The 10,216-nt window shown below is 42.8% G+C and overlaps 1 long non-coding RNA gene across 1 annotated transcript; it reads left to right on the forward strand.

Moving 5' to 3' along the window:
- The first annotated feature begins 2,135 nt into the window (after window positions 1-2,135).
- On the forward strand, window positions 2,136-2,593 carry LOC123404660. Its single transcript, XR_006611883.1, has 2 exons — window positions 2,136-2,226; window positions 2,541-2,593. It is a non-coding gene; the product is annotated as an uncharacterized LOC123404660 (long non-coding RNA).
- The last annotated feature ends 7,623 nt before the right edge of the window (window positions 2,594-10,216 follow it).

Genomic DNA, 10,216 nt, shown 5'->3' on the forward strand with positions numbered 1-10,216 from the left:
AAATGCCCTGTTTTCTACTAGTGCACTTATGATTAACCCCTCTCGCAAGCATCCGCAACTACGAAAGAAAAATTAAGACAAAGTCTAACCATAACATTAAACTAGTGGATCCAATCAGCCCCTTACGAAGCAACGCATAAACTAGGGTTTAAGCTTCTGTCACTCTAGCAACCCATCATCTACTTACTACTTCCCAATGCCTTCCTCTAGGCCCAAATAATGGTAAAGTGTTATGTAGTCGACGTTCACATAACACCACTAGAGGAAAAACAACATACAACACATCAAAATATCGAACAAATACCAAATTCACATGACTACTTATAGCATGACTTATCACATGTCCTCAGGAACCAAAGTGACTACTCACAAAGCATAATCACGCTACTAGGAAAAGGGCTATAGATAATATAGACACTAATGGCGCACCAGACAAGTGGTGCGCCACTACTATATAGCAGTGGCGCACCATGTGCAGGTGCGCCATTAGTGTAATGGACACTAATGGCGCACCACACACACGGTGCGCCACTACTAACAAACTTTTTTTCCAAAAGTACTAATGGCGCGCCGGGGCAGAGTGCGTCATTACTAGTTTAACTAGTAATGGCGCACCACTCACCCAGTGCGCCACTACTATATTTTTTTATTTTTTATTTTGCAAAACTACTAATGGCGCACCAATCACCCAGTGCGCCACTACTATATCTTTTTTATTTTTTATTTTGCAAAACTACTAATGGCGCACCACCAGCTGGTGCGCCATTAGTAACCAGGGTTACTAATGGCGCATTTGTAGGTGGTGCGCCATTAGTAACCTCCCTCGGTAAAACAGAGATGGAGAGAAAGGAAACCTCCTTTCCTTCCTTCCCCGTCCCCTCCCCAGTCCAGGTACGCCCATCCCCCACCCCACCCATCGCCGCCGCCGACGACTGCACTCCGCCCCAGGTACGCCCTCTCCCTTTCCTCCCTCCCTCCCTCCCTCGATATGTTTCCTCTCCTTGCCCGCGCCGCCTCCTCCCGCACGGAAAAGACCGGATCGCCGCTCCCTCCTTCCCTCCCTCCCTCCCGCCGCCGCGCCCTTCCAATACCCGCCGCCGCTCCCACGCTCTGCACCGCGCGCAGGGCTCCCTCCTTCCCTCCCTCGCCGGACCTGATCCAGCTCCACCGACCGGCTGCTGTTGTTCTCTCTGTCTATCTCTCTCTGCGTGCGTGTGTGTGTGTGTGGGTGGGTGATCCAAGGGGGCGAAGGAGGAGTGAATGGGCGGATGGATCCATCGGGCGCGTTCGCGAGTAGCTCCAGCAATGTGTCGCTCGCATCACTGGTGAGGAGCGGGAGCGGCGGCAGCAGCGGGAGCAGCCGTGGTCGGGGAGGCGCAGGCGGGAGCCGGAGGATGATGCATCGGGTGCTCCGCGGGGTTATCACCTTCATCTTCGCCATCGGTACGGACGGCTTCCTCCCCCCTCCCCTGTTTCGCCTACACCGGCTCCAAGCCAGTCTTAATTTCTTCAGATACCTTCGACTAGAGAGGGAAATTTCTTGTGAGGTGCACCGTAGCTTCAAGCTTCAGTTCATCCTGATGAGCATCAAAGGGGATATTTTGTTGGTCGAGTCATGGGGGCTCCTGCTCTGCTCTGCTCTGCTCGTGTGTGTACGGAGAGCAGGATCCGAGCGCGTCTCTGCTAATCTTTGCTCATGGTTTCTCTTTCTCCTTCATTTCTCAAATCTTTGCTCGCAGTCTTGTTTAAGGAGTTGCAGATTCTTGAGTTGCAGAATTACAGTTTGACTTACACTGCTGAAAAGAAAAAAATTGCTTCTACCGATTCATTCAGGCCTCGCAATCTTTGCAGCGTGTTCTCCCCTAAATTAAGCTTGTGATCTTTGTGCAATTTGGGTTGATCTTCTTCTAATATCGTGCAATCTTATTCTTATGCTATGTGCACACTTTGTTTTTTTAGAGGAAATTCTATACAGACTGCAGACTCATGTTCACTCTGTTCTGATCTTTATTTCATAAAGTGGCTCTCCTGTGAGGTAACCATTTATTTTATATTTTTATGCATCTTTTCTGTGATTTATGTTAGTGTCTGAGAAAATGGATGATATGTGTTCCATGTTATATGACATATTTTGATCTGTTTAGTTTGTCAGACTTGCAACGCATTTTAAGTGCCGCGGAACTACTAAGTGAGATGCTGAGAGAAGTCAATCCAAATGATCATGAGGTATAGAGATTTATTATGTTCATTAGGTTTAGAGTCTCACTAAATGGTACTCTATTCTACTGCCCATTAGGTTCAGAGTTTGTCTAAAGCGCCGCCTTGCTTTTTGCTTTACGTGACAAGTAATTCGTGTCGGAGGGAGTACTAGTTAAGCATATAACTAATATATTTAGTGCGGTACTGTTGTATGCTCAAGAGCACTTGTTTGCATCCAACCTAATCTTGAGGATTTGATGATCCGTGATGATTTAATATTGCTTTGTGTTGGTTAGTACACATGCAAATTTCTAAATCACAGACATTTCTTGTCATTTTAGGCTGTGAATGATGAAATTATTGCAGAACTTGTGAACCAATGCCGGTCATACCAGAAAAAGATCATGAGCTTGGTAAGTTCAGTGAGGTACGTGCCTGCATGAACATTGTCTCCTATATTCTTGCATCGTATTACCTTCTATTAAGGGATAAATGTGTGGAAGCAGTCATATCATCTTCTGCTATTAAGGGCCTATTCGGTTTAAAGGATTTCTAAATTATAGGAATATTTTCTCGTGGGTGGAGATCCCGTAGTAATCCTCCAAAGTTCCTCCAAACCTAATGAGCCCAAATAATGAGACAATATTTCAGATGCTTTTTCGGCATTGCAATGTTTATGTAGATATATAGTAAGTTTTTCAAATGTCACTAACAAGTAAAAGATGATATTATACGATATTCATTGTAGCCCCCCACGTAAGACACCGTGGGGCACGTTCCCACATCGTACAGTTGAAGAATAAACTAATGTGATTGTACCATTTTTTCTGATAGAGACTATTATACTACAAATTTATGAGACAAGAAGCATGGTCCATTGATTAGCTTGGAAGAATACTAATAGTTCAACACATTACTAACTGGCATAAGGCATGGGTCCAGAGAACATAAATGAGATTGTTCCTGGAGTCTGTTGCCTATTAGTCCTGTTCAGAAAAGAACCAAACATGACAAATATAATTTTTTAATTTCTGTAGTACATGACTGATGGTTTAGTAAGTTCTTAGTTCACTGGAAAAAATACAAAAAAAAATCACTTCAAGTTATCTTCATGTCTAGAAAGTACAATTCAGCATCTCATCTATATGCAAAGCAGATTTCTTTTACCAATATTAGATGCATGCCGCGTAAGAATAATCCGATTTTCCCTCACATAAACCTTTCACTCAGATTGCAATTCATTGTAAAATGAATAACGAGTAATATGCTCTTTTTAAAAAATTAAACCTAGACCAAAGTCAAGCTTATTACCTTGACACTCCCCTTGCATAACATGATAATGTTCAGTAGCGGCAATCACTCTTCGGAGGCAGGAATAATTTTTACAGAATAACAACCACAACTCCATATAAATTATCTGACGTTCCTGTACTGCATAGGATGTATCCTCTACTCCTATCTATTTATCAATAGAAATCTCTATGCTTTTCAAGTGTTGTAATTTGCTAGAGGTTGCTCTTTTCGCCTCTGCATCACTAGCATTGTTGCTCAAAACATGTAAGTAGAGATCATTTGACCCATTTGAAGATCAAATTTTTAATTAGAGACCATTCTTGAAGATCTTCATGATTTAGAGTGTTAAATTTAACATGTTGATGATTTCATCTTGTAGGTTGCCACGCGGATGCTCTTTGGACTACGATATGGACATGAAGGCATTTGTTTTAGTGCCAAATATTACTTACTAATGCCCGCAAAGTATCGTTGTGTATTATATTTGCTATGGAGCTATGTATGTATGTATACTATGGAACTATATGTATACATGGATGCTATGGAATTTTGGATGTATGGATGCTATGGAATTTTGATATATGGATCATGAAATTTGTTATGCAACTTTGCATATATGTTATGTGTTGTGGATCAGTAAAACTATTGGGCACATATTATGTATTATATATTTGATATATATGTTATGTGTTGTTGAATTTGTAGTTTTGAAAAAAAACATATATATGCCAGAATACCAGATACTAATGGAGCACCATGGGCTATACTAATGGCGCACTGCCTGGTGCGTCATTAGTATATATGCCCTCGGAGGCATACTAATGGAGCACCATGGGCTATACTAATGGCACACTACCTGGATGCGCCATTAGTATATATGCCCTGGGAGGCATACTAGTGGAGCACGATGGGCTATACTAATGACGCACTGCCTGGTGCACCATTAGTATACTAGATACTAATGGCGCACCTGTGGTGCGCCATTAGTAAAAAATTCTAATGGCGTGATGCTAGTGGCGCACCTGTAGTGCGCCATTAGTAGCCAAAACAGGTGCGCCACTAGCAGGCCTTTTCCTAGTAGTGTCATATTCATGACCAGAGAGGTAATGAGTAGCATCAAAGATCTGAACATATAATCTTACACCAAGTAATCCAACTAGCATCAACTACAAAGAGTAATTAACACTACTAGCAACCTTACAAGTACCAATCGGAGTCGCGAGACGGAGATTGGTTACAAGGGATGAACTAGGGATTGGAGATGAGATGGTGCTGATGAAGATGTTGATGGTGATGAGTCCCCTCCGATGAGAGGAGTGTTGGTGATGACGATGGCGATGATTTCCCCCTCCGGGAGGGAAGTTTCTCCAGCAGGATCGTCCTGCCGGAGCTCTAGATTGGTTCTCCTCAAGTTCCGCCTCGTGGCGGCGGCGAATCCTCCGAAAAACCTCCTCCTGATTTTTTCTGGAACGAAACGCTTCTTGTAGCAAAAGAGGGGGGGCAGAGGGCCAGCTGGGAGCCCACAAGCCCCCTAGGCGCGGCCAGGGGGGTTGGCCGCGCCTAGCAGGCTTGTGGCCTCCTGCTGGCGCCCCTCTGGTACTTCTTCGGCCCAGTATTTTTTATAAATTCCGAAATAAATCCTCGTTGATTTTCACGGCTTTTGGAGTTGCGCAGAATAGGTATCTCAAACTTGCTCCCTTTTCAGGCCAGAATTCAGGCTACCGGCTGATACGTCTCCAACGTATCTATATTTTTTTATGGTTTCATGCTATTATCTTGTCAAACATTGGATGTTTTGCATGCCTTTTATATATTTTTTGGGACTAACTTATTAACTCAGTGCCAAGTGCCAGTTCCTGTTTTTTTCCATGTTTTTGACCCCTTTCAGAGGAGATTTTGAAACAGAGTCCAAACGGAAGAAAATCCTCGAAAAGATTTTTTCCGTAACGGAAGAAGATCGGGAAGCTTGAGAGCCAAGGCAGGGGGGCCTCAGGGGCCCCACAAGCCCCCACCCCACGGCTAGGGGGGAGGCCGCGGTCCACAGGCTTGTGGACCCCTGGGCGCCCTCGGCCCTAGGGGTTGCGCCTATATATTCCCTAAAAATCCCAAAAAAATCAGGAGATCATCGAAAGTACTTTTCCTCCGCCGCAAGCTTCTGTCTTCGCAAGATCCCATCTGGGGCATGTTCTGGTGCCCTGCCGGAGGGGGGATTCGGACACGGAGGGCTTCTTCATCAACATCATGACCTCTCCGATGATGCGTGAGTAGTTCACCATAGACCTACGGGTCCATAGCTAGTAACTAGATGGCTTCTTCTCTCTCTTGGATCTTCAATACAAAGTTCCCAATGATCTTCATGGAGATCTATCCGATGTAATCTTCTTTTGCGGTGTGTTTGTCGAGATCCGATGAATTGTGGATTTATGATAAGATTATCTATGAATCTTATTTGAGTTTCTTCTGATCTCTCTTATGCATGATTTCATATCCTTGTAATGCTCTTCAAGTTGTGGGTTTTGTCTGGCTAACTAGATCTATGATTCTTGCAATGGGAGAAGTGCTTGGTTTTGGGTTCATATCGTGCAGTGACCTCACCCAGTGACAGAAGGGGTAGCGAGGCACGCATTGTGTTGTTTCCATCAAGGGTAAAAAGATGGGGTTTTCATCATTGGTTTGAGATTATCCCTCTAAATCATGTCATCTTGCATAAGGCGTTACTCTGTTCATCATGAACTCAATACACTAGATGCATGCTGGATAGCGGTCGATGTGTGGAGTAATAGTAGTAGATGCACAAAGTATCGGGCTACTTGTCTCAGACGTGATGCCTATATATATGATCATTGCCTTAGATATCGTCATGACTTTGCGCGGTTGTATCAATTGCTCGACAGTAATTTGTTCACCCACCGTGATATTTGCAATTTTGGCAGAAGCCGCTAGTGAACACTATGGCCCCCGGGTCTACTCCACACCATATTTCCAGCCTTACACTTTTTACTTCGTTGCACTTTCCGCCTTCAGATCTCACTATGCAAACAATCTTGAAGGGATTGACAACCCCTTTGAAGCGTTGGGTGCAAGCTTGTTTGTGTTTGGGCAGGTACTCTGGACTTGACGAGACCCTCCTTCTAGATCGATACCTTGGTTCTCAAACTGAGGGAAATACTTACCGCTCCTGTGCTGCATCACCCTTTCCTCTTCATGGGAAAAACCGACGCAAACAAGAGAAGTAGCAAGAAGAATTCCTAGCGCCAAGGAAGGACTTTTGTTACCGTAGCAGAAGAATTTCTGGCGCCGTTGCCGGGGAGGAAGATCAAATCAAGAACTCATGCAAGTAGGTGTCGCAAACTCATCTCTTGCATTTACTTTGTTTGCAAGTTGCCTCTCGTTTTCCTCTCCCCCACTTCACCAATTTTCCTTTTTCGTTCGCCCTTTTTGTTCGCCTTTTTTCTCGCATGCCCTTTGTTTGCTTGTGTGCTTGCCTACTTGCTGAAGTCACCATGAATGAAAACACCAAACTTTATGACTTCTCGAATACTAATAATAATTATTTTATTAGTACTCCGATTGCTCCCTCCACTAGTGCGGAGTCATACGAAATCAATGCCGCTTTGCTGAATCTTGTTATGAAAGAGCAATTCTCTGGCCTTCCAAGTGAAGATGCCGCATCCCATCTCAATACCTTCAATGAACTTTGCGACATGCAAAAGAATAAATATGTGGATAATGACGCGATTAAATTGAAGCTTTTTCCTTTCTCGTTGCGAGATCGTGCAAAAACTTAGTTTTCTTCTTTGCCCAAAAATAGTATCAATTCTTGGGATAAGTGCAAAGACGCTTATATATCCAAGTATTTTCCGCCGGCTAAGATCATCTCTCTCCGTAATGATATCATGAATTTCAAGCAACTTGATCATGAACATGTTGCACAATCTTGGGAGAGAATGAAATTGATGATTAGAAATTGTCCCGCTCATGGCTTGAGTCTTTGGATGATTATTCAAATCTTTTACGCTGGCTTGAATTTCGCTTCTAGAAATATCTTGGACTCCGCCTCAGGTGGAACGTTCATGGAAATCACGTTAGGGGAAGCCACAAAGCTCTTAGACAACATCATGACGAACTACTCTCAGTGGCACACTAAAAGGTCACCTACTAGTAAGAAAGTACACGCTATAGAAGAAATTAACTCGTTGAGTCCTAAGATGGACGAGTTAATGAATTTGGTTGCTAGTAGAAGTTCTCCTTTGTATCCTAATGATATGCCCTTGTCTTCTTTGATTGAGAATAGCAACGCTAGCTTGGACGTTAATTTTTTTGGTAGGAATAACTTTGGCAACAACAATGCTTTTAGAGGAAACTATGTTCCTAGGCCTTTTCCTAGTAACTCCTCTAATAACTTTGGCAACTCCTGGTTGATATTTTTGCTGCTGGTTGATATGCCGTTTTCCCAGGCCTTCGTAATTTTTCAGAACTTTTGAGGTATCAGAAGTATACGAAGTATACAGATTGCTACAGATTGGTCTGTTTTTGACAGATTCTGTTTTTGTTGAGTTGGTTTCTTGTTTTGATGAAACTATGGTTAGTATCGGGGGGTACTAGCCATGGAAAAGTGAGAATACAGTAGCCCAACACCAATATAGATGGAATTCAAGTTTGCTACAGTAACAAAGGAAGTGGTAGTTTGTTTTCTTCTGCTAATGTTATCACGAGTTTGTGTTTAAGTTTTGTGTTGTGAAGTTTTCATGTTTTGGGTGATGTTCTCATGGACAAAGAGATAAGGAGTGGAAAGAGCTCAAGCTTGGGGATTCCCAAGGCATCCCAAGCCAAATTGAAGGACACCAAAAATCCTAAGCTTGGGGATGCCCTCAAGTTTTCTACAGTAACAAAAGAAGTGGTAGTTTGTTTTCTTGTGCTAATGTTATCACGAGTTTCTGTTTAAGTTTTGTGTTGTGAAGTTTTCAAGTTTTGGGTGATGTTCTCATGGACAAAGAGATAAGGAGTGGAAATAGCTCAAGCTTGGGGATGCCCAAGGCATCCCAAGCCAAATTCAAGGACACCAAAAAGCCTAAGCTTGGGGATGCCCCGGGAAGGCATCCCCTCTTTCGTCTTCAATCCATCAGTAACATTACTTGGAGCTATATTTTTACTCACCACATGATATGTGTTTTGCTTGGAGCGTCTTGTATCGTAGGAGCCTTTTCCTTTTGTTGTGTCACAATCATCCTTGCTGCACACCTTTTTGAGAGAGAGAGACATGCACTCATCATGATTTTTGCTAGAATGCTCATAGTGCTTCACTTTTATCTTTTGAGCTAGATACTTTTGCTCTATGTGCTTCACTTATACTCCCTCCGTTCCTAAATATAAGACCTTATAGATATTACACTATGGACTAGATACGGAGCAAAATGAGTAAATCTACATTCTAAAATATGACTACATACATCCGTATGTAGTTCATAGTGGAATTTCTAAAAGGTCTTATATTTAGAACGGAGGGAGTATATTTTAGAGCACGGCGGTGTGTGACTTGGTAGTTGGCTTATGCTATGAAAGTAGTCCCAAATGTGATAGGTACCCAAAGAGGATGCAAAAACCTCCATCTTCATGTGCATTGAGTAGAAAGAGAAGTCTTGATTCCTCTCAATTAGTTTTGAGACGTGGATTCGGTAATATTAAGAGTTATGTTAGTAGGGTGTTGTGAATCTAGAAATACTTGTGTTGAAGTTAGTGATTCCCGTAGCATGCACGTATGGTGAACCGCTATGTTAGGAAGTCGGAGCATAATTGATCTATTGATTGTCATCCTTTGTGTTGAGGTCGGGATCGCGCCATGGTTAACACCTACCAACCCTTCCCCTAGGAGTATGCGTTTAGCACTTTGTTTTGATTACTAATAAAAACTTTCGCAACAAGTATGTGAGTTCTTCATGACTAATGTGAGTCCATGGTATAGATGTACTTTCACCTTCCACCATTGCTAGCCTCTCTAGTGCCGCGCAATTCTCGCCGGTGCATAAACCCACCATATCCCTTCCTCAAAACAGCCACCATACCTACCTACTATGGCATTTTCATAGCCATTCCGAGATATATTGTCATGCAACTCCCACCGTGCGTCTCATGACTTGTGCGTCACTCTCATATTGCCTTTGCATGATCGTAAGATAGCTAGCGAGATGTTTCAACGTCATACGCCATGCTAGATCGTTGCACATCCCGGTACACTGCCGGAGGAATTTCCTATGGAGTCATCATTGTGAGTTTTGAGCTGTGAGTAAATAAAACTGTGATGATCATCATTATTAGAGCGAAATAAAAAAAAAGAGCCCAAAGAGCCCAAAAATAATTAAAAAGGGAGAAAAGGGGAAAAAAGAGGCCTAAGAGCCCAAAAAAAAGAAGAGAGAAAAAGAGAAAAGAGACAATGCTACTATCTTTTTCCACAGTTGTGCTTCATAATAGCACCATGTTCTTCATGATTGAGAGCTTCTTGCTTTGTCACTACCATATGCTAGTGGGAATCTTCATTATATAACTTGGCTTGTATATTCCAATGATGGGCTTCCTCAAAATTGCCTTAGGTCTTCGTGAGCAAGCAAGTTGGATGCACACCCACTAGTCCTCCTTTTGAGCTTTCACATACTTATAGCTCTAGTGCATCTCTTGTATGGCAATCCCTACTCATTCACATTGATATCTATTAATGGGCATCTCCATA

This window comes from Hordeum vulgare, chromosome 6H (genome assembly GCF_904849725.1).
Source record: "Hordeum vulgare subsp. vulgare chromosome 6H, MorexV3_pseudomolecules_assembly, whole genome shotgun sequence".
Classification (NCBI taxonomy): Eukaryota; Viridiplantae; Streptophyta; class Magnoliopsida; order Poales; family Poaceae; genus Hordeum; species Hordeum vulgare.